Source organism: Pongo pygmaeus, chromosome 18 (genome assembly GCF_028885625.2).
Source record: "Pongo pygmaeus isolate AG05252 chromosome 18, NHGRI_mPonPyg2-v2.0_pri, whole genome shotgun sequence".
NCBI lineage: Eukaryota > Metazoa > Chordata > Mammalia > Primates > Hominidae > Pongo > Pongo pygmaeus.
In genome coordinates this window covers 34,254,492-34,277,243 of record NC_072391.2, presented here as the reverse complement: position 1 = coordinate 34,277,243, position 22,752 = coordinate 34,254,492, and the positions used below count along the sequence as shown (strand labels likewise).

General features: G+C 41.6%; 1 protein-coding gene across 2 annotated transcripts in view; it reads right to left on the bottom strand.

Moving 5' to 3' along the window:
• The window catches only part of LOC129015221 (amiloride-sensitive sodium channel subunit gamma-like), a 99,645-nt gene extending 95,379 nt beyond the window's left edge, over positions 1–4,266 (bottom strand). The window contains exon 1 of one of the 2 annotated variants that reach the window (XR_008494514.2): positions 4,049–4,266. The gene's annotated coding sequence lies outside the window, so the exon portion shown is untranslated. The remainder of the gene's footprint in view (positions 1–4,048) is intronic. The other variant, XM_063654978.1, reaches the window with a different exon arrangement.
• Positions 4,267–22,752: the final 18,486 nt, after the last annotated feature.

Below are 22,752 nucleotides of genomic sequence, written 5' to 3'. Positions count from 1 at the left end.
AATGGAAGAAATGTATAGAACAAACAAAAAGGTGGGGGGAAATGAAGCACATAGATAATCCAGCTGAATAGCTGTGATTAACAAAATTCTACATCCTTTATGTTCCCGCTCCAGGAACAGTTCATGGAAAGAAACACCCTTCCCATTATGACTTAGATGGTGCTCTCTTTGCTTACCGTTCACATAGCCAGACACAGGCTCTCCACATTTTCTTCTTTTTCTCATAAAAAAATCAGCTGAATTTGTTTTCAGTGGTCAAAATAAAATACTTCTTAATCAAACTTTACTTAAGTTTATCTCCTTTTCACAGGCTCCTGAACTTTGAGCTATCTCAGTCTGAGTCAACATACAAATGTATTTTATGTTCCTCCTAAGAACATGCTGACTTCAGGGTAAAACATTCTCTGACCTAAAATCTGATTATTCACCCTCCATTTGCCATTCCCCTCGCACCTTCTTTCTAATGGGCTTTGATCCTCCCTATGATAGAAAGCCCTTGTCTGCCTAAATTTTGCAATCTTTATAGCTCTTATAGTTGGCACTTCCTCCTGTTGCAATACTCCTTTGGAATTCAATTTTTACTTTTTACTTAAATATAACTGTTTTATTTTACAAAATCTAGAAACTGCCTCAGAACAGTAACAACTTCATCTTCAGTAAGACTTTCCCAGTCCCCTTCCATCTGCCTGTGGACCCCCAGCTTTCCAGGGCTCAGAAGCTTCTCTCAGTATAAAGCCTTCTTCCATGGCTGGGGTGAGCAGGCTGAGACACCTGCACCGGAGGCTCCCCAGAAAGAACTAATTGGGCCTTTCATAACCTCTTTTTGCAGGCTCAGTATTAGCCTTAGCTCAGAGTAAATGGGCTCAAGCTTTAATTTTCATCTCAGAGTTATTCACCTGGCTTTTGAAACTGTAAAATCCAACAAAATTACTCAAACACAGTATTCATATAAGGGAAGGAAATTTTAAGGTGTCTACATTTCATACCTCAATAAGAAAACCAAAAGTATCTATTCCTTTCAAACAATAAATGTATTATTGAATTATTTCAATTAAAAATCATGTAGTAAACAATTAGTCACATGGGAACACTTCTAGGAAGTACCAAATTTCATCTAATAAAATTTAGCATGAAACTCAGAAATCAAGATAAAGAGATACAGAACAGAGATAGTCGCTGTCACAAATGTACCCTGCAAGAAGACGAACTAACGTTTTCATGAATCTATGTAACTCAGTTATCTACCACATTTTCTTGTGGTAATGTATTCATTTTCTACAGCCAAAATAGAAGATTTTTTCCTGTTCTTTTCCTTCATAGCTAGCATTCTAAAAGCTAAGCCTTAAAATTACATTTGAAATCACCAAGCCATAAAAAACACACCTGAGAAAATTTCAAAACTCAACGTTGGGAAAGAAAAAGGTAAGTGAGAATTTTTAGCAAATATATATATATTTTTTATCTTTCAAGCTCTACTAATACAATGCAACTTACAATTAAAAACTGAGGTCCAAATAAGTGAACAAATCTTTTACAGGTGATAAGCCTAGAGAGTGGCAGCGCTGATTAAAAAACAAAAGTGCCTTCCTTACTTATGTGTCAAGTAAGGCCATTCAATCACTTGAGAGATTCTCCCACCCCATCCTGCTCAATTAAGTGCTCAATAACCACCCTCTCAGGAGACACTGCACTATGTATGCCCCAGTGAGTGCCCCAGATGCGTTTTATTTCCAAGTTCTTGCACCATCTCACTGGGGTCAGGTTGTTTTTGACTTTTGGGATGCCATAATTTTTTTTCACAAATTGTTAACTATTTTTCTTTAACTATATTTATTTCACTATTTTTTTGTCCCCTTAAAAAAACCCAGTGGGCAGAAATTATTTCTATGTTTTTCCCTCAATACCAGCATCTGATTGGCTGACCAGCAATGTGTCTCCAAGAAACGGAAGCTGGGTTGGGTAAGGACAGTTTTAATGTCTCAAGGGGTTAGCTTTTCAAAAAACTAAGTACACTAGGAGATTCCTGTCAGCCCTAGGGCATCCACCTGCTTCCTTGAGAGGCTATACTCCATACCTCAGGTTTTCCTATGAGAGAAAATAACCCAGGAGCTGATATTTCCTAGACACTCTAGCAGACATAACCATGGTGGGTATCTTGATTTATCCCCAAACAATATTGAAACCCAAGACCAGGAAAAACTCAAGGGTGGCTGAAAGCAAATAATCCCAAAAGTTTCTGAAGGGAAACCTTGACCCAAAAACATTCTGATAAGACCTCTGTACATAGAGAAGATAAAAGAGAGACAGAGTTTTTTTTTTTTTTTTTTAAACAATAGAGTGTCAGGGGATTATTCTTCACTTTCTTCTCAGGGGAGATATTTTTCAAACACATCTTTGTAAAAGCCCCATCCAATGCATTGTCAAAAAATGATTAATTCATGGCCGTGTGCAGTAGCTCACGCCTGTAATCACAGCACTTTGGGAGGCCAAGGCGGGCAGATCACTTGAGGTCGTGAATTCGAGATCAGCCTGGCTAACAAGGTGAAATCACGGTTCTACTAAAACTACAAAAATTAGCCAGGTGTGGTGGCACGCGCCTGTAATCCCAGCTACTCAAGAGCTGAGGCACGAGAATCGCTTGAACGTGGGAGGCAAAGGCTGCAGTGAGCAGAGATCCCTCCACTGCACTCCAGCCTGGGTGACAAAGTGAGACTCCATCTTAATTTTTAAAAAATGATTAATTAAAATACGATATCTAAAATGTACACTAAAGGACAAACAGTTGATAATGTGAATTAGGGATGGGAAATTGGCATTTGGGAATGTCAAAAAGAACCAGAAATTTAGTATTTTACTGCAAGCCAGAGTTAGGAAGAAGGAATGCAGGGTGGTGGGGGGTTAACTTGAGAGGCTGCTTGGGACGCATGTGAAAAACGCAGGGAAAATCATTCCCCTGTGGAGTGTGAAAATAACTAAATGGCAGGCAATGAGACTGATGTGGCTCTAGTTTTTGGATTTTGACTTAAAAAAAAATCTAACTCAAGAGCATTTTTTTTTTTTTTGTAAATTAGTACATTGCGGGAAACAAAATTCAGACCTAACCAACTATAAACTGCCAAGTAACCTCTGATTGCATAACCAGGCAATTTGTACGCTCAGAGTGGAAATTAAGAAACTACCTAACTGTGGCAGGGCGCGGTGGCTCACGCCTGTAATCCCAGCATTTTGGGAGTCCGAGGCGGGCGGATCACGAGGTCAGGAGATCGAGACCATGCTGGCTAACACGGTGAAACCCCCTCTCTACTAAAACTACAAAAATTAGTCAGGTATGGTGGCACGTGCCTGTAGTCCCAGCTACTCGGGAGGCCAAGCCAGGAGAATGGCGTGAACCCGGGAATAGAGCTTGCAGTGAACCGAGATCGCGCCACTGCACTCCAGCCTGGGCGACAGAGCGAGACTCCATCTCAAACAAACTACCTAACTGTATCTAACCGATTAATGAATGTGGGTTTTTTTTTTCACCATGCACCTTATAAAAGTCTTCTCTTAAACCCTCTCCCATGGACCACAAACTACAAGCCATAGTTGGGTGCTCTACAATTTTTGAACCACTGTTTGAATAAATTATTTAATATGTTTGCGGTGACTGCTATAAACTTTTCATAAGAGAAAAGAGGGACCAAAAGCTCTTCCGATTCATGAACCCCGCACCCCGAGTCAGGATTCTCCCCGGACGGTATACCCTACCGTGGTCCCTGCACAATCGGGGAGAGATGCAGCGCGGTGGGTGCAGAGCTGCCCAGAGAGGGCTCCAGGCCGGGCACCGTCACTGCGCAGGGAAGAGACAGGACGTCCAGGGTCCCGCCTGTCCTCCCAGCCGCCATCTTAGGGCTGAAGGGGATTGAGGGTCGAGCTGCACCAAGGTGAACTCGGCGCCTCATATTTTGGAGCTGACTGCTGGGAGGCCTGAGTCCCACTACAGCCACTTCCGACAGCTTTCAACCAGCCCCTTCCCCATCTCTGGAGATGTCGGACCCGGCACTCTCACCATTTCTAGGTTTCCTAGTGGGTCCTGGCGTCTTAGCCGTGGATCTCCCAATACTTGCAGGTCACAGGGCCACACAAACTGGGCCTCCAGAAGCGGAGGACACAGACCAGTGAAGACGACACCAGGAGCTCTGGCTGCAGGAAGAGACAAAGGACCCGCCAAATCCCGGAAGCCGTCCCGTACTTTCCAGCTGCGTGTCTTACTGGACTGTTCCTAGTTTAGAGTCTCTGACTGGATAACGCTTAAGGCCCGCCCCTTCAGTCCCTGAGTGACAGAAGATTTGACCAGACACTGGGCTGAATGAAGAAAGAGTGACAGCCTGGGCTGCAACCTTTTCAGGCAGGGCTTCCTCGTTGAGCTGAGCTAGGACCAACTGGGAGTGTATTTGCATTTAACCTTGTGTACAAGGTGATGTACATTTATAAATAACATATTATATGGCTATTCGCAAATGAAAAGAATATAATAACGATTATTTAACAATTGCAGATTTTATGAACTTCCTGGCTTCTGGTCCTTTGAGCAGGCAGCCTGAGATTTTAAAAAGGAGAGAATCCTCTGGAATAAAATGTGAGCCAAATGTAAATTTTAAAATTTCAAGTAGCCAGACTTTTTTATTTTATTTTATTTTATTTTATTTTGAGACTGAGTCTAGCTCTATCACCCAGATTGTGTGCAGTGGCGGCGATCTCGGCTCACTGCAACCTCCAGAACTCCCGGGTTCAAGCGATTCTCCTGCTTTAGCCTCCCAAGTAGCTGGGATTACAGGCGCCTGCTACCACGCCCGGCTAACTTTTTTTGTATTTTTAGTAAAGACAGAGTTTCACCATGTTGGCCAGGCTAGTCTCGAACTCCTGACCTCAGGTGATCTGCTCGTTTTGACATCCCAAAGTGCTGGGGTTACAGGCGTGAGCCACCATGCCCGGCCATCCCAGTCAGTTTTCTAATAGTAACAAATAATAACCATCAACAAAGGAATTATTTTTTAATTCATATTCTTATTAGTCAAAAAACATGTCCTCAGAAAGATGATAATTTTGGAGTATTCTTATGGTAGCATCTTACTAAACAATACAGAACTGTTTTCCTCAATACCTATAAATAATTGTCAGTAAATGAAAAACAAGATGGCCTATTCACTAGAATGAATAGAGAACATTTCTTTAAAACACAATTAAAATGTTATAAAAGGGCAGTGATGTGTTTCTTAAATTCACTTACATGCCATTTTACACAATTGTAGTTTTTTTCTTTTTTACTATTCTTTTGATATTATAACAATAGGAACATATTGCAACTCTTCCCTTGACATGTTGGAGGAATGTTTACATTAATCTCAATCTTGAGCTAGGGCACATTTTAATGCTTAAAGATATTATTTTATCTGCTTGAAAAGAAAAAACCTGAGTTGTAAAAATTAAGAAGTAGACCTTAAAATTTTTCACTATCCTTTTTTCTTCCAGCACCTTTTCTTCATGTTTCAAGAAAGATGGCTTTACATAATAACTTAGAAATAATACCTAATGATTAACAAAATGACAGATGTAATGAATCACCTTTTTCTTGAGAAATAATACATCAACATATTCCTACTCACACATTTTTTACTGAGACATGTAAAATATTAGCATCATATATTTATCAAAGTGTCATATACAAAAACTGTTGACAAAATGTCGTCAGAACCTACAGAATACATTTAAATGTTATGTTCCTTTTTTGGAAACAAAGTCATTCAAATGTAATTCACACTTTCTAAAATATAGTAGTTTTTGAATTCTCATTTACTCTTTTATTTTTATTTTTTCTTTTTTGAGATGGAGTCTCGCTCTGTTGCCCAGGCTGGAGTGCACTGGCGCCATCTTGGCTCACCACCACCTCTCCCTGCCAGGTTCAAGCGAATCTCCTGCCTCAGCCTCCTGCGTAACTGGGACTACAGGCACGTGCCACCATACCTGACTAATTTTTGTAGTTTTAGTAGAGACAGGGTTTCACTATGTTGGCTAGGCTGGTCTTGAACTCCTGACCTCGTGATCCACTCAGCTTGGCCTCCCAAAGTGCTGGGATTACAGGCGTGAGCCACCGCACCCTACCCTCATTTGCTCTTTTAATTATAAACATAAGAATAATCTCTTTGAGCACTAGCAATGCTATACCCCAAGGTTAACAGTAAAATATTCCCAAACTAGAATATTTTACTCACAAAAATTTTGGTTAAACTTTAAGATTATAAAAAATGAGGCCTGGCACGGTGGCTCATGCCTGTAATCCCAGCACTTTGAGAGGCTGAGGCGGGAGCATCACCTGAGGTCAGGAGTTCGAGAGCAGCCTGACCAACATGGAGAAACCCTGTCTCTACTAAAAATACAAAATTAGCCAGGCGTGGTGGCACATGCCTGTAATCCCAGCTACTCTAGAGGCTGAGGCAGGAGAATCGCTTGAACCTGGGAGGCGGAGGTTGAAGTGAGCGAAATTCGCTCCACTGCACTCCAGCTTGGGCAAGAGAGAAACTCCATCTCAAAAATAAAATAAAATAAGAAAAATAAGTAAATAAATTTAAAAAACCTAACCGATATATATATATATATATATATATATTTTTTTTTTTTTTTTTTGAGACGGAGTTTCGCTCTTGTTGCCCAGGCTGGAGTGCAGTGGTGAGATCTTGGATCACTGCAACCTCCGCCTCACAGGTTCAAGCGATTCTCCTGCCTCAGCCTTCCAAGTAGCTGGGATTCTAGGCACGCACCACCACATCTGGCTAATTTTTGGTATTCAGTAGAGACGAGGTTTCACCATGTTAGTTAGGCTGGTCTCAATATTCTGACCTCAGGTGATCCACCCGCCTTGACCTCCCAAAGTGCTTACAGGCCTGTGCCACCGTGCCTGGCCTTATGCAGCACTTTTAAAATGAAAACCTTCCTATGGTTTTGTTTTTAGGCAGACTTTATATTGAATAGTGTTTGGATTTTTTTTGGAAGCCTCTTTGAAGGATGAATTTGTGATTGCATTAAAAGGTTAGTTGGTTGCCAGTTGCACAACCAGTTTGCTTTATTTTCATTTTGGGGGTATTTTCCCTAGAGCAGCCATAGTGTACTGTGGGAAGTGGAGTTGGGCAGTGTCCTTCCCTGGCTGTATTAATTTGCCCTTGGGCTGTGTGCAGTGCTGAGAAAACCTTGTGCCTTGTTGATTATCTACACAGTGTCTCTGGGCGCATTATTGACCCATTGCTGCTGACTGCCTATGACTCTTGAGTTTTAACATGACATCCATGACATCCATAATAAAACATGCTTTCTTATTGCTACTCAGCTCTGGGAGCCAACTGATTCAGCCTTGGAACACCACGGTGTTTCTGGAGAACGTTTATTGCATATGGGGTAAAATGTTATAGCAATTTTAGGATTCTGTCCTGTGTCATTTTAATAGCTACCTCTATAGCAAGATTCTACACACAGTTAAATTTTTATTATCTTTAAAAAAGCCTGTGCTAGCTTTGCATATATTGTCAACAAGAAATTTAACATAATATAAGATCTTATACTTTTAAAATATTGGGCTACTGAAAAGAGTATTTTGTATTAGCATTAGACTTGACATGTTGCTATAACATGTATTTTCAAAATTAAATTGTAAAACATTTCCCAAGGATTATGCTGTGATTAGCTACTATGCTAAGTATTTGTTACAGTGAATGGGGAGGATCTGGGGGGGTTAAAGTTTCTGATTGTATTTGATTAGTATGTTTCTAGTTTGCCATTGTCAAAATGTCTTTCAAGATACATTTTAACTTCTCTATATCAAGTTACATGAAATCAAGTAAAACCTTTCATTAGTTACCTTGAAAGATTTAATTAATTAATTAATGAAAAATGGGTTTCTTTGAGTATGTATCTTTTTGTTTTATATTGGAGGCTTCATATATTTTATTAATATATATTTTAATTTTTATTATTTGCCATATATTTCCTAACCCACAATTAGCATTAATAGGGTATGATAATTTGTACCCTAAGTGTTGATGGAAATTATAGCACTTCCATCCGAGCTCCTTTGGAGCTCAGAGATCCTAAGAAACAGGCTTTATTCTGTTGATAGGCTGAATAAAATGTACATGTTTCTTAAAGATAGTTTAAATATTTTAATGTATTTTAACTACTATTACTGTAGGAAAGGCCATATAGCTCAAAAAGGGCAATTAATGCTTGTGTTGGACAGTTTTATAGAAAAGATAGGTCACAAGATAGGTTAATATCATTGTTGCTTTTTAGTAAAGTTGTGTAGAGTGTTTTCATTAGAACAAAGTTTTCTTAGCAAACCTTGCTTTCAATAAATTGACTTTGAGGATTATAATAGAGCTAATTTCTGCTTATTAGTATATGTTCAACTTCATGAAAATGGCTACTATGCCATTGATAGTAATATGTTCAAATGATTAGTAGCTCACCTCTTTAAAATATTTAAAATTTGACAATTTATATCAGTGAATTTTGCAATTTAAAAAAAGAAAAAGAAAAGGATCTTGCTTTTAAACTGTCATGTTATCAAACTACCAACAGTCTTCAAAAGCATTTTGAAATGCTCATTCCTTTGTTCTGGTTTACAGATTTAGTTTTCATGTTTTATCAAACTTTAGTAGGTAGATTTTATGTTTGAGGGATATATAGTTTTCTAAACGTATGCTTTTAAAAATATCAAACCATTATAAAATGAGAATTTTTAAATTACATATTTTGCAAGGATGGCTTCAGAGGGTGGGGTGGTAAATAGTGCAGCCTTATTGTGCTACCTCTGTTTGACAGATCTGTACAGAACCCCAAGCAACAAAGTTGCTTCGAATTTGAATCTAGTTGTTTATCAGCTCATTTACTTTCAATTTAAGTCCACTTGATGTGAATAGAACCCAATGACAAAAAACAAACAAACAAACAAAACAAAGGAAAGGCATTCCACTTCTCATCCTTCCAAATTAGTGTTGTTCTTTTAAATTAAAAAAATTAATCTCCTCTCATCGTTTATTATGCCAAACTCAAGATATTTGAAGACACAGGATGACAGTAGATGCCACTAAACCTCTCTAAGTCTCAAGCAGAGGCCTTTGTAAAATCAAGGTATATAGGCTTAGGCAGCAGTTCAGTAACGTTTAGGAAAACAAAGGTTACAAGACCCCATTTCTACAATTGTTTTCAAATTAGCTAGGTGTAGTGGTGCATGCCTTTATTCCTAGCTACTAGAGAGGCTGATGTGGAAGGATCACTTGAGCCCAGGAGGTCAAGGCTGTAGTGAGTCATGGTAGCACCACTGTATTTCAGCCTAGGCAACAGAGCAAGACCCTGTCTCAAAAAAAAAGTTGGGGGTGGGTGTGTGAAAAACAACTGTCTATATGTAGATGAGAAACCAGCAAAAAAGACTTGAAAGGAGCAATAGGAGGAGAGAAGCAAGAAGAGGTTGATGTCCTAGACACAGGTGAAGTTAGACTATACCTTTCTCTGGAACTCGCTGGAAAGACTCCATGACCGTCAACACATGATTATCTGGAATAACCAGATTGCACAATAGGAGAAAAAAATGCAAGTTGCTGGAATCCTATTTACAGATATCCTCAAATATGTTACATGTCCAGGTAACAGGCTCTTGAAGATGCTCCAAATAAATGTCCTTCCTCAATTTGTAAACCACAGAGATCTCTGAACCAAATCTTCTCTACTTTGAACTTTAGTTCTCGAGTGAAAGAACAGACAATTGAATACTTTGTAATGTTTTTAATATGAAAATTTTTAAACAATTTATTTTTGACAAAAACTGGAAGGACAACCACCATCTTACAGCCCTGAGTACAATACGAAGGCTTGACAAAGCACACAAAGAGGGCAGGGACATGAGGTCCAATCTTGTAGCAGCTTCTGAGGAAGATCTCAGTCCAACGGCAAGTTCAAGTCCACACGTGAAATGGCCAGGATGCCCTCCTGGAAGTGGAAAGTGGCAGAGCCCTGTGAGGAGGAGAGGCGTCCCTGTCACACAGCAACATCTGCATCAGCCCTGTGACATCAGAGACGAGATGGCGAGGAACCAGAGAGCAGAGGGCAACAGACACCCAGAGAAGGGGACAGAGACCCAGACAGAGGGGCACAGGAATGTGGAAGGACAGAGTCCTAGAAAGAGGAGGAAAGACAGAGCCCGAGCAGGGTCAGGGCACAGGATGGGGGTTAGACAGAGATCCAGAGAGAGTGAAGAATGAGGGCACAGAGTCAGAGAAGGGGAAGAGGGTCCTGGGATATGAACAATTCAGGGCTATGGCTTCATGTACAAATTCTGATTTCAACACTGCATGATGGAGACTTTCCACCCCCACAAGACAAGGATAATAACAGAGCCCCATGAGTTTGTAGTGGGGGCTAAATGGGATCATTCCATTGAAATCTCTGGTGGAGGACGTGACCCCCAAGAAAGCTCACCTGTTATCAGTTCTATAACTGGATGTTGAAGTAAGCCACCAGGGCATGCACATAGTCATTCTGCTTCACCTGCAGGCAGAAGCAGGGGTGAAGGTCCAGTCTCCCACCTTTACAGTGTAGATGTCCACCTCCTGCAGGACCGGAGAGGGAAAGCTCCGGATGTGTCTCCACCCCACTTCATTTCCTCCTCCCGACCCTCGCCAGCTCCTGGAGGGCCCGTGACCTTGCTGTCCCCTTCCTGCTGGTCCTCACTCACTGGTGCCCGGCCTCGGCTCCTCATTCATTTCTCATCCTGCCTGTCTGGCTCCAAACTAACTGCCCCAGGTTCAAGCCTGTATTCCTTGTTCCCTTCTTTCTCACACCCAAACCTGGGAGCTCCACCCTAACTCTGTCCAGTGCCCACTCCTGCCCCGCCCCCCACCTGGCCAAACTTCACTCAAATGCAGGGGCCTTGCTTTGTCCTCTTCCTGAACCCTTCTTGACAAGTCCGCTAACGTGATGACCTCAAATGTTGACCCAAACGCCGACCTCAAACCCTGCGCCAGCTCCCCATGCTCTCAGGAGGGTGGCTTGGGTGGGATGCCTGCCCTTCCAGCCTCCTCTCCTCTGCCACTCAACAACTTCCTCTCCCCCTCAACAACTTCCACTGTCCCGCCGTACCAAACCCCACCCCCCTAGCTCCAGCTCACTAAATACTCACTATCAGCATACTTAAAACAAAACAAAACAAAACAAAACAGGGTCTCTGAAGAATAAAAAGAGAAAAAACAAACAAATAAACACTGTTGCCCAAGTTGTAGTGCAGTGGTGGGATCACAGCTCACTGTAGCCTTGAATTCCCAGGCTCAAGAGATCCTTCCGCCTCAGCCTCCCAAATAGTTGGGACCACAGGCACATCTCCGTGTCTTGGCCATGATGTGATGTGATGATGGCCATGAGACTGCAGATGGAGGCAGTCTCAAGAATTTGTAATAATCATATTCCAAAGCTGTATCTCTTCTGATGTTAAAACTCAGCAGAAAGCTGCAACAGAAACTTGGAGATAATAGGCTAGGGAACTGCTCAGTAGCATCAGACCCCAGCAAGTAGGCTACTTTGATGGGATTGACTTTATTAAATAGATAATAAGGAAATGTATTCAGTGCATGTGTTACTTGCCGTTGACTACATCTGAAGCCCTAGTTGCAACAGAGGGATCTGAGCATGCAAGAAGAGTGCACTGAATCCACAGCTACTGTGTTCTCCACAGAGCTTTTTTCTTTTTTTTCTTTTGAGACAGGGTCTCTTGCTCTGTTACCCAGGCACGATCATAGCTCACTGCAGCCTTGACTTGCTGGGCTCAAGCCCAGCCTCCTGAGTACCTAGGACTACAGACACATGCCACCAAACCTGGCTAATTTTTTATTTTTGTAGAGACGAGACCTCCCTCTGTTGCCCAGGCTGGTCTTGAACTCCCGGGCTCATGAAATCCTCCTACCTCAGCCTCCCAAAGTGCTGGGATTACAGGCATGAGCCACCATGACCAGCTAATGTTTGCATTTTTTGTAGAGATGGTGGTCTTGCTATGTTGCCCAGGCTGTTCTCAAACTCCTGGGCTCAAGTGATCCTCCTGCCTCAGCCTCCCAAAGTGCTGGGATTACAGGTGTGAGCCACCACACCATGCTCCAGAGAGCTTTTTGAGGGAAGAAAAGACATCTTTAATTTCTTATTGGAATGCTGTGATGTTTCTTATTTTTTCACTCTTCTATCATTCCTTGTGCTCTCTGCCCCCACTTTTCCTCCAACAGTCTCTTGAGTAGGATTTGTGGAAAGTATGTCTGGTTGTTTCTTTTTTTTAAGTTAGAATTTTATGAGTATTCTCATGAAATTAGGAGTTATGTGTGTATTTTGGAAGCACAGTTTTAAAACCTACAGCTGTCACTTAATAATTTCACTGTAAGTATAGCTTCAAAAAAATACTTGCACTCTTAAAGCATTTAGATGAACACATTAGAGATAAAGGAAAAATTCACATCCCAGAGCTCTCTAATGTCCTAAAAGTGGTGCTTTATGTGTGCTAGACATCATTCTCAAATGTCACAGAGTCTTTCCTTGGTCTGAAGTTCGCATTTCCCAAGTGCCTTTTTCTTTTCTTTTTCTTTTCTGTTGAGACGGAGTTTCGCCCTTGCTTCCCAGGCTGGAGTGCAATGGCGCGATCTTGGCTCACTGGAACCTCTGCCTCCTGGGTTCAAGCAATTCTCCTGCCTCAGCCTACGAGTAGCTGGTATTACAGGCATGCACCACCACACCCAGCTAATTTTTGTATTTTTAGTAGAGACAGGGTTTCACCATGTTGGCCAGGCTGGTCTTGAACTCCTGACCTCAGGTGATCCGCCTGCCTCGGACTCCCAAACTGCTGGGATTACAGGCATGAGCCACCGCATCCTGCAGCCTGGTGTCTTTCTCATACCATCTTGCCCTCAGGAAAAGGGGCACACTCAGGTTCTGGTCAGAACCCTCCTCCTAGCCTCCATTCTGGCCTTGACCTCATTCTCTACAGCTATAAAAGTAATAAGTTGAATAATACTCTGAACAGAGAGATCCTGCAGCTCTGAGTTTTCATGGTTCCAAGAGCACAAATGAAATAAGAGCATCACCTAAATGTTATAGGAACATGACACTCGACTGTTGTCTAGCCTGTGTGTGTGCATGCGTGTTTTAGTATTCTGGGAAGATGAGAATTACAGTGAATGTGCTTCCAAGCAATGATGAACAATAAAACTGGGTGCAATATGGCTGACCATCTCTACGGCAACCTCTGTTGACCTGTGTATGCATGTTTTACTTATTTTAGTACACCACACTTTAAAATATAAATGATCTTATGTTGATGATCATGCATTTGTGACCATCAGTTATTTGTGACTGTGACAACTTGGCTATTTTTTTTGCTCTGGAATCTTAAAAAAAAGCTGTGGAGGAGTTTGGGGGAGAAGACACCAGGAGAGAGATGCCTCATTTTAACCTTTTCTGGAACAAAGAGGTGATTACTTCAGAAAAAGATGACTTCAGTATCTACTTCCTCCCACCACCCCCATGAGCTTTTCATGGTGATGTAGAAATACCTCAGTTGGCCCTGTCCTTTAAGCACTGACATTAGGCTGGCACTTCTGCTCTGTCACCCAGGCAGGACCACCAGGGCACGATCACAGCTCACTGCAGCCTCCATCTCCCAGGCTTAAAGGATCCTCCCACCTCAGCCTCCTGAGTAGCTGGGACTGCAAGCATGCACCACCTTGCCTGGCCAATTTTTAAATATTTTATAGAGATGGAGTCTCACTACTTTGCCCAGGCTGGTCTTGAACTCTTGGGCTCAAGTTTCCCACTTTCACCTCCCAAAATGCTAGGATTGCAGGCATGAGCCACTGCACCTAACCATCTTCTGTATTTAAATGAGTCTGGGGGAATCTTTTTGGTGAAAGGCTCTGTTGTCTTATGCTTATTTGGGACAACTCTTTGAGGGCCTCAGTTGCTAATGTCTCATCATGGTAATTTAAGAACTGCTATGAAGCATCTTCAACAGCAGTTTAATCATCATTAAACCGGATGGCCACGCAAACTCTTACATGGCAAATCTGAGGTGTCCTGAGGTCACAACTAAGACAGTGAGTTATGGATTTAGACCATGGCTGGGTGCCATGACTCATGACTGTAATCCTGATGATTTGGGAGACCAAGGTGGGTGGATCGCTTGAGGCTGGGAGTTCAAGAACAGCCTTGCTATGTTAGCAAGACTCCATCTCTACAAATAATTTGTTTTACAAATTAGCCAGGTGTAGTGACACTTTCCTGTGGTCCCAGCTACTCAGGAGGCTGAGGTGGGAGAATTAGTGCTTGAGCCCGGGAGGTTAATGCTGCAGTGAGACAAGGTTGCACCACTGCACTCCAACCTGGGTGACAGAGCAGGACTCTGTCTCTTAAAAAAACATTAGATTCAGCCACAACATCTGCAAGGCAGCAGCATTTGAGAAGTCGCTTCTCTCTGTGGTCTGGTATTGGTTTTCATCCTGGTATTAGAAATGCATCAGTGCTCCTAGGGAAGTAGCAAACATCTCTGGCAACTGCCCCATGTACTGTGAAAATGCACATTATAAGAAAGAGCCAGACAGGGCCTGAGTCACTCCTTGACCCATGGGCTGTGATAAAGGTGTCATGGTGGCCACAGGAAGCATGATTGTTTTCTCCTTGTACATTGCAGAGGACTGGAGGTTGAAGACGTGACTTGTGCTGTTGTCCTAGAAGCTGGCACTTTCTCAGGGACTCTTTTCTTGTGATACCTGAACAACCACCCAGAAAATGCGAATTGGTTACTCTCCAAAACTATTGTGAAAAAGCAATGCTTTGGGCTTGAATGCTCCATCACAGTTTCCATCTCATCAAGAAACCCTAGGCCAAGCTTGTGCAATCCTCGGCTGGCAGGCTGCATGTGACCCAGGACAGCTTTAAGTGCAGCCCAATACAAATGTGTAAACTTTCTTAAAACATTATGAGATTTTTTTGCATTTTTTTAAAGCTCATCAGCTATCATTAGTGTTAGTGTATTTTATGTGTGGACCAAGACAATTCTTCCAATGTGGCCCAGGAAAGCCAAAATATTGGCCAGCCCTACCCAGGCTTTTCCAATTTAGCCCTTCCACGTTTCCCACAGCAGGCCAGTCTGTCACACCAGTCTCAATGGCCAGCAGGGCTTTTCCTCACAGACTGACAGCTGTGGTCGCTAAAGTGTTCAAAAGTGATGTTAACATATTCAAGACTCTTTCTTAAGGCTTGAGGGTTCCAGCAAACATCTCTGCCATCTGTCTGCCTGCTTTCCTGCTGTTTCTGTTAATCCTGAAATTCTGACATCATATCCCATAGTCAAAGCAACTGACTTCTGTGGCTACTAGAACTTTCTTTTTTTTCTTCTTCTTTCTTTTCTTTTTTCTTCTCTCTCTCTCTCTCTTTTTTTTTTTTTTGTGAGACAGGGTTTCATCATGTTGCCCAGGCTTGTCTTGAACTCCTGAACTCAGGAAATCCACCTGCCTTGGCATCCTAAAGTTCTAGGGTTACCAGTGCCGGCCACTGAGCTTGGGCCACTACTAGAACTTCCTTCCTGCTTTTCCCACTCTGCATTTCATGCTGCTATGGATGAAACTCAGCTTCTTATTTCTAGGCACTCTCAGAGTAAGAATCCATGGGAGGCTTTGATTCTCAGAGCATATAACCCCATCTTTCCTCTAGTTCTGACGTATTTTTCTGTGCCGTTGTTACTGTGGTTATACCCAGAGAAGTAGCATTATGTTTGCATTCCTAAAAATTCCTACATTTCCCCACAAAGAGATTTCACCATGGTTGTCTATTTTAACAGACAACATGTACATACATTCATTTTCTGAGTGCTTGAAAATAATTTTCAGCTTCTGATCTGCTATATTGTTCTTCCCAGCTACAGTTTTTGGAAGTACAGCGGAATAACTTGCTACTCTTTTGAAGGTCATAATAATAAAACAAAACACACCCTTTTCTATCATCACCCCAAAAGCCTTAATGCATGCAACAAAGATTGTGAAATGGTCAGAGAATAGTTTGTCATACAGAAAGGATGTCTTTGTTTTTTGGCAAAAAGCTGGAACATGAACACCTACAGCACAACAGGATTGTGACTTCCTTCCTTCCTTCCTTCCTTCCTTCCTTTCCTTCCTTCCTTCCCTGCCTCCCTCCCTCCCTCTTTCCTCTCTCTCTCTCTCTCCCCTCCCCCCAGCCCCCAGGCTGGAGTGCAGTGGCACAATCACCGCTCACTGCAACCTCCACTCTCGGGTTCAAGCAGTTTTCCTGCCTCAGCCTTCTGAGTAGCTAAGACTGCAGGTGTGTGTCACTGCAACCAGCTAATTTTTGTATTTTTAGCAGAGACAGGGTTTCACCATGTTGGCCAGGCTGGTCTTGAACTCCTGACCTCAGGTGATCCACCCACCTCGGTCTCCCAAAGTGCTGGGATTATAGGCGTGAGCCACTGCGCCCAGCCTTGACCTGCTTTCTTAATGTGAAATAGTTTAAATTACTTTCAACTTTAGTGTTAAATGGATTTTTTTGGCTTTCAAATCTTTGAAAAGTTAATAATCCAAATGTGGCGTGAGTGGTATTATTTTAGTAGTTAGATGAATGAGCTACCAGATCCCAGTATTTCCCATTTTACCAAATAAAAGGGCATCCTGTAGAATTCTGCTAAACCAAGACAGGCCTTTCCACTGAGCAGTAGTGACAAAGGTGTCTAAATATGTGAACTAGTGGCATTTAAAAAATTTAATAATATTATAATAGAAAGATGGTCCCTCTACATTGCCCAGCCTGGTCTTGAACTTCTGGCCTCAAGTGATCCTTCAGCCTTGCCTCTCAAAATGCTGGGATTATAGGTGTGAGCCACTATGACTGATGGTGGCATTTTTGTCTTCTTCAAGGAAAACATTAAAAGATGGGTTGGATAACTTTGTGAAAATTTTTGTTTCTTAATTACTATTTTGGAAGCGTTTGAGAGAGAGATTGAATGACTTTCTATGAAATGCCAAGACCAGCTGCTCTGAGAGATGATGAGAGAGAGGCCACTAAGGAAAGTCAGGAAAGCAGACGGACACCTGAGGGATTACAACCCTCATCTGCTGGGCGTTAATCAAATCTGCAGTGAATATGATTTACCTTATTAGTGTTAGAGTGCAGTTGCAGCATTTTTATAAATGTTTAAGCTGAACTTTTGAACATTTAGATTTCATTAAGTAGTACAGTATATCAACATGATTTGGCCAGACATAGTGGCTCACACCTATAATTCCAGCAATTTTTGACAGATCGCTTGAGCCTAGGAGTTTGAGACCAGCCTGGGCAACATAGCGAAACCCCATCTCTGCTAAAAATAGAAGAATTAGTCTGGTGTGGTGGTCCAGGCCTGTAGTTCCAGCTGCTCAGGAGGCTGAGCTGGGAGAATCACTTGAGCCAGGGAGGTTGAGTCTACAGTGAGCCAAGATTATGCCCCTTCACTGCAGCCAGTGAAAAGAGCGAGACCGTATTTTAATATTTCCTTATAAAATGCATTTTCGGGATCAATTCTACATATTACAATTGCTCCAAACATTTTCTTGGGGAAAATGGTGTGAGGTGTGTTATATGGCTTCTGTACTTCCATGTATAGACCTATATTGCTAAGTGTATAGATATTTTCTGAAAGTCTGCGGTTCCTAGAAATCTAAGTTTTAGGAAAGCATTTGTGCTCCATTTCTTCTTTATTTTTGCTTATGGAATTAGGATTTTCTTGCTGCAAGTAACAGAGTATTTGACCTGCAGTGTCCAATATAATAGAAATTTGTTTTTTTCAATATCAAGGAGTCCACTGTTGTTTTAATGGCTCAACAATGTCAAGCTTCTGGGCCAATTTTGTAAGGATTTTCATAGCTTACACCTGGTGCCCAAGAGCTTTGACACTGGATTCCAAATGACAATGTCCAATGCAGCAACAGCGGAGTGAAGATTTATCCAGAAGAAGAGTTTATCCCCAAAATGCCCTGGAAGACACTTTCCTGTATGTCTCATTGGCCGTGATTGGGTCACATGCCCATGTCCTAACAATTACTGGTTGGCTTGCAAAGTGAGTCTCTGTTGCTTAAAGCTTTTGTAATAGAAAGACAGCTGCACCAGTAAGGAAGAAAGGAGATGAAAGGGCTTCATAAGAAACCCACTCTCGCATCTAGTGCTCTCATTTTTGAGATTAGGAGAGTGATTATGCACTATTGCATAATCAATGGCTCAAATGCAGATTTCTCTCCATCAAAGAGCATCTCTTTACTCTCACAGAGAGAAGAAATGCTGTGTATAAGTGATGTACTGAGAGAAAAAAAAGAGAAAAAGCATGTGTCATTTATAAAATGAACACCAGCATGCTAGAAAGCATTTCGAGGAAAGTAGTGGTATAACTTTGTGCCCTATGCTTCTGAGAGAGTATGTTCCATGTAGATTAAACTCATGTTTGCTTTTCTCCTTTCCTTCCTGTTTACCTGGGTGCCCCATAACGTTCTAGCAGTGGCCTTTGAATAGCTCTGGTACGACACACTCTCACTTGAGTTATAGACACGGCCCTTCCTAAAAAGGCTTTCCCCCACTGAGTCCACTGCACACACCCATTACCTTCTGGTAGCACCTGTGTGTGGCAGGGGCACTGGACATTAGTTGAAGCATGTCTCATGTAATTTCCCCCAGAGAGATATGCATTTGTATAGAATAAAACTATTTCACCAACCCTTGCAGGGAAAGGTGTTCTGGGCTGGGAGAGACAGGAAGTCTTTGGGGGTTCCAGTCCTTCTGCTCATTCCTGGCATCACAGGGATTAAGATCATGCCTGTTATGTTCCCTCCAGAGATGAAGTCTGGTGAGTCTTCATCAACTAGTCTCTGGGTCAGTCTTAAAAATGTTGGAAGATTTCTTTCTTGCTATTAGACTCTACCTTTCTTGCCTGCTATAGCCATAGCTAGTTTCCCAATGACCAAGTTTGGGCTAAATTATAAATCACTTACAATAGGTAAATATAGAGTAGTGGAAGATTTTTTTTAAAAACACAAGCTCCACTTAATCACCTTGCAGGCTCAGGTGGCTTGTGCCCCTGCCTGAGGCACCTGGTGGGACAGGCACTCACCACTGGGGCTTCTCTCCTGGTATCTTATCTTGCAAGGTTGAATTTCCCAACAGGTGCATTCATCCTGAGCCAGCTGTTTTTATGCCAAACCTATTTATGGTACTGCTCTTTGTCATTATAATTATGTGGTACAATGAAATATTCTAAAAATGAATGAAATATTTTAAAAGAGTTAGTGTGACTATATAATAATAGCAAAAAATGAAAATCACTGCCAAATTAGCTGTAAGCAAGATGACTGTAAATAATGTGGGATTTTTTTTTTTTTTTTTTTTTTTAGAGTAGAAGGAGCATGCACAAAGATAGACTTCATGGGTCTTAAGTTCTTGCCTTATTCTATAGTAACCAAAACCTTGAAGTTTTAGATGATCATTAAGAGTTGTTTTTTGCCAAAAAAAAGTCTCTGTTGCCTGTAGAACAAGATTCAAAAGGGAGAGTTTTAGCTCTACAGCTAAAGCTTGGAAATTAATATATATTTCCATTTTTCTGAATTAAAATAAACTGGTTAAAAAGCACTTTTTGAATTGTTTTCCTCTTTAACTGATATTTTTAAATTAAATTTTAAAAGTTGAGAGTTTTTGCTGTATCCCTTTCTTTATACCTGACATTTTTCTGTTTGAGGATGCCTTGGGATCTGGCAGCGAATGCCAGACAAGATCCTCCCTGGCTGAACTGTATAGACACCAGCTCCTGTCTCCCAGTCCATTGCAGAGAAGGCAGGTCCAGGTGTGGGCGGGAGCAGGTGATGTGTTCTATGGATCCTGGACACCATGGCAACCCTGGGTCAACTGGTAGGCCCAGTGGGAACACCCAGTCCTACTTTGTTCAGTTCAAGGCCTGGAGCACTTCATTACCTGCAGAGATGCCAGTGTGTCCCCATGCTTGCTCTGACCAAAAACTCAGCCAGTCTTGCTTAGGCTTAGGATTTCACAAATGGAGCTCCCTCACCCAGCAAATCAAAGGCTGACCTGTTTCGAAAAAGTTATGGAAGGGCTTTGAGTTTGTAAACAAATTTTTCTTCTCTGAAACTCTCCGTATAATTATGAACATTTCCTATTTGTAAGTTCTCCTAACAGTGAGGATTTAGTTTTGTTGTTTCCTTTTGATTTTTAAAAGCTCCTGTATACCCAGTTCCTATACCATTTTTCCCTATGCACTCTGGCATGTGTACACCAACATGCACTTTACACTTTACATATCTACTATTTTTACTCGGTCTAAAACTAACTGATTTTAACCTGACACCAAAGTTTTCAAACTCTACTATGAATTATTACATAATTTTATAAATATATTTCAATTATACCTACATTTGGCTAACAATATAACTTTAAGTAAGTCCCTGCAAACCATGGTTTTCATGCAATTCAGTCAAACTGAGGGTAAATGCTACAATACTGTTGGGAAGACATATGTGTTCAGTGATGTGTGTATCAGTGTTGGGGGGGTCCTGTGAAGATGAAGGGCAGTAACATTGTTTCTTGACAACACTCACTACTCTGATAAAAACGAGACATTATTACAGTGATTTCTGCCTAACTGGATGTTACATGCTTGGCTTCTCCAAGCGGTGACATTTGCTTGTCACATCAATGATCCAAGTTCAAATCATATTTTCTGTGTGACAGCAGTAGGCTGTCATGGGTGAAATGAAACTTGTCAGTTTCAGGCACAAGAGCAAGTGCTGATTTTTAACACTGACACTGTCAGAATTAAGACTGTCATTTCTAGGAATGAGAATGAAAATAAATATATAATTAAATCTGTCAAATACGTGTTGGTTATTAAATTTGTGTGACCAGTTAGAGATACATTATTTTTGGGACCCTAGTGTGTAACAGCAATGAGAGGTGGCCCATCTTTACTGGAGTCCTCATTCCTCAAAAGAGGCTTCTACAGTGGCTGGGACTTAGGCTGTAAAAAGCTGGCTCTTACCAAGCTTTGTGGTCTAAAGGAGGAATGATTTAGAGTCCTCATAACTTTATTTTTTTCAAGCCATCCCTAACTTATCTACTTGATATCTATGAGACAATATAAAAATAAAAAACTATAGAAATAACTGTAATTTTAAATACGTGTATTTAATTTATATGTTTAAAAATACATGCAACTGCAAAATATGAATTTACAGGGTTTTCAATTTTTTCTTTACTTTTTTTTTTTGAGATGGAGTCTCACTCTGTCGCCTAGACTGGAGCGCAATGGTGTGAACTCAGCTCACTGTAACCTCTGCCTGCTGGGTTCAAGCGATTCTCCTGCCTCAGCCTCCTGTGTAGCTGGGATTACAGGCACACACCACCATGCCTGGCTAATTTTTGTATTTTTAGTAGAGATGGGGTTTCACCATGTTGGTCAGGCTGGTCTCAAACTCCTGACCTCATGATCCACCCACCTTGGCCTCCCAAAGTGCTGGGATTACAGGTGTGAGCCACCATGCCCAGCCAGAGTTTTCAATTAATGAAGTATATGTATGGAGGAGTGAATCATGACATTGATGAATGAGTCTTTACTGAGTGCTGTTTTCTGATAGAAAACATTTATGTCTTTTATTGGGTTTTAATATAATTTGAGTGTTATTAATAGCTCCAAGCATGCAAATTATACTTTCAAGCAGTCACAAAAGGATAGGGGACCTTCAATCTTCAGTGGTTCGTTTATTCATTCATTAAGTATGGATTGAGTGCCAGCTATGTGCATGCTCTCTTCTAGGTTCTGGGAATACAGTAGTGAGCAAAACAAAGTCTTGCCCTCAGGAACTTTATATTCCGGTGTGTTTGGGAGGGAGACAGGAACAAACAAGTCAACGTACATGTGATGCTAGTAAATGCTCTGAAGTAAAATAGAGCAGATGAAAAGGACAATGAGTGCCAGGGTAGGAGTGGCCATTCTAGTATTCTACATATGGTGGCCAACAAAGACCTCATTACTACCATGACATTGGAGGAGAGACCTGCAAAAACTGAGAGGCCAGCTATGCAGATAAGTTGAGGAAGAGTATTCCAGAAAGGGAAGTCAGAACCTGCACAGGCCCTGAGGCATTATATGTTTAGCAAATTCAAGGTACCCCATGAAGGGCCATAGCTTCAGCGTTGTGAATGAAGGGGAGACAGAAGACAGAGGTGAAGTGTGTGGGGTTGGGGACTAGATCTTGTATTGTCTTATGAATGAATGTAAGGATTTGGGCTTTTACTCAAGGTGAAATGGAATCATTTGAGGTGTTTGGAACCAAGGAGTGGTACGAACTGTCTTATGTCTTTAAAGGATCATGCTGGCTGTGTTGAGAATACACTCTAGGCAACAGGGACAAGGGGAAAATGTTATAGAAAGACCAGCAAGGAAGCTACTGCCCTAATAAAGACAAGATAATGGCAGAGAAAGATGGTGATAAATGGCTGTTGTATGCACATATCTTGAATGTGGAACTCATGGGATATTCTGCTGGGTAAGCTGTAGGATGAAAAGAGTCAAGGTTGACTTCAAGGATTTTGGTCTGAGGAAGTAAAGGACAAACCTGTTTGCTGGAGAGAAATACGGTGGGTGAAGCATGCTTGCAAGAT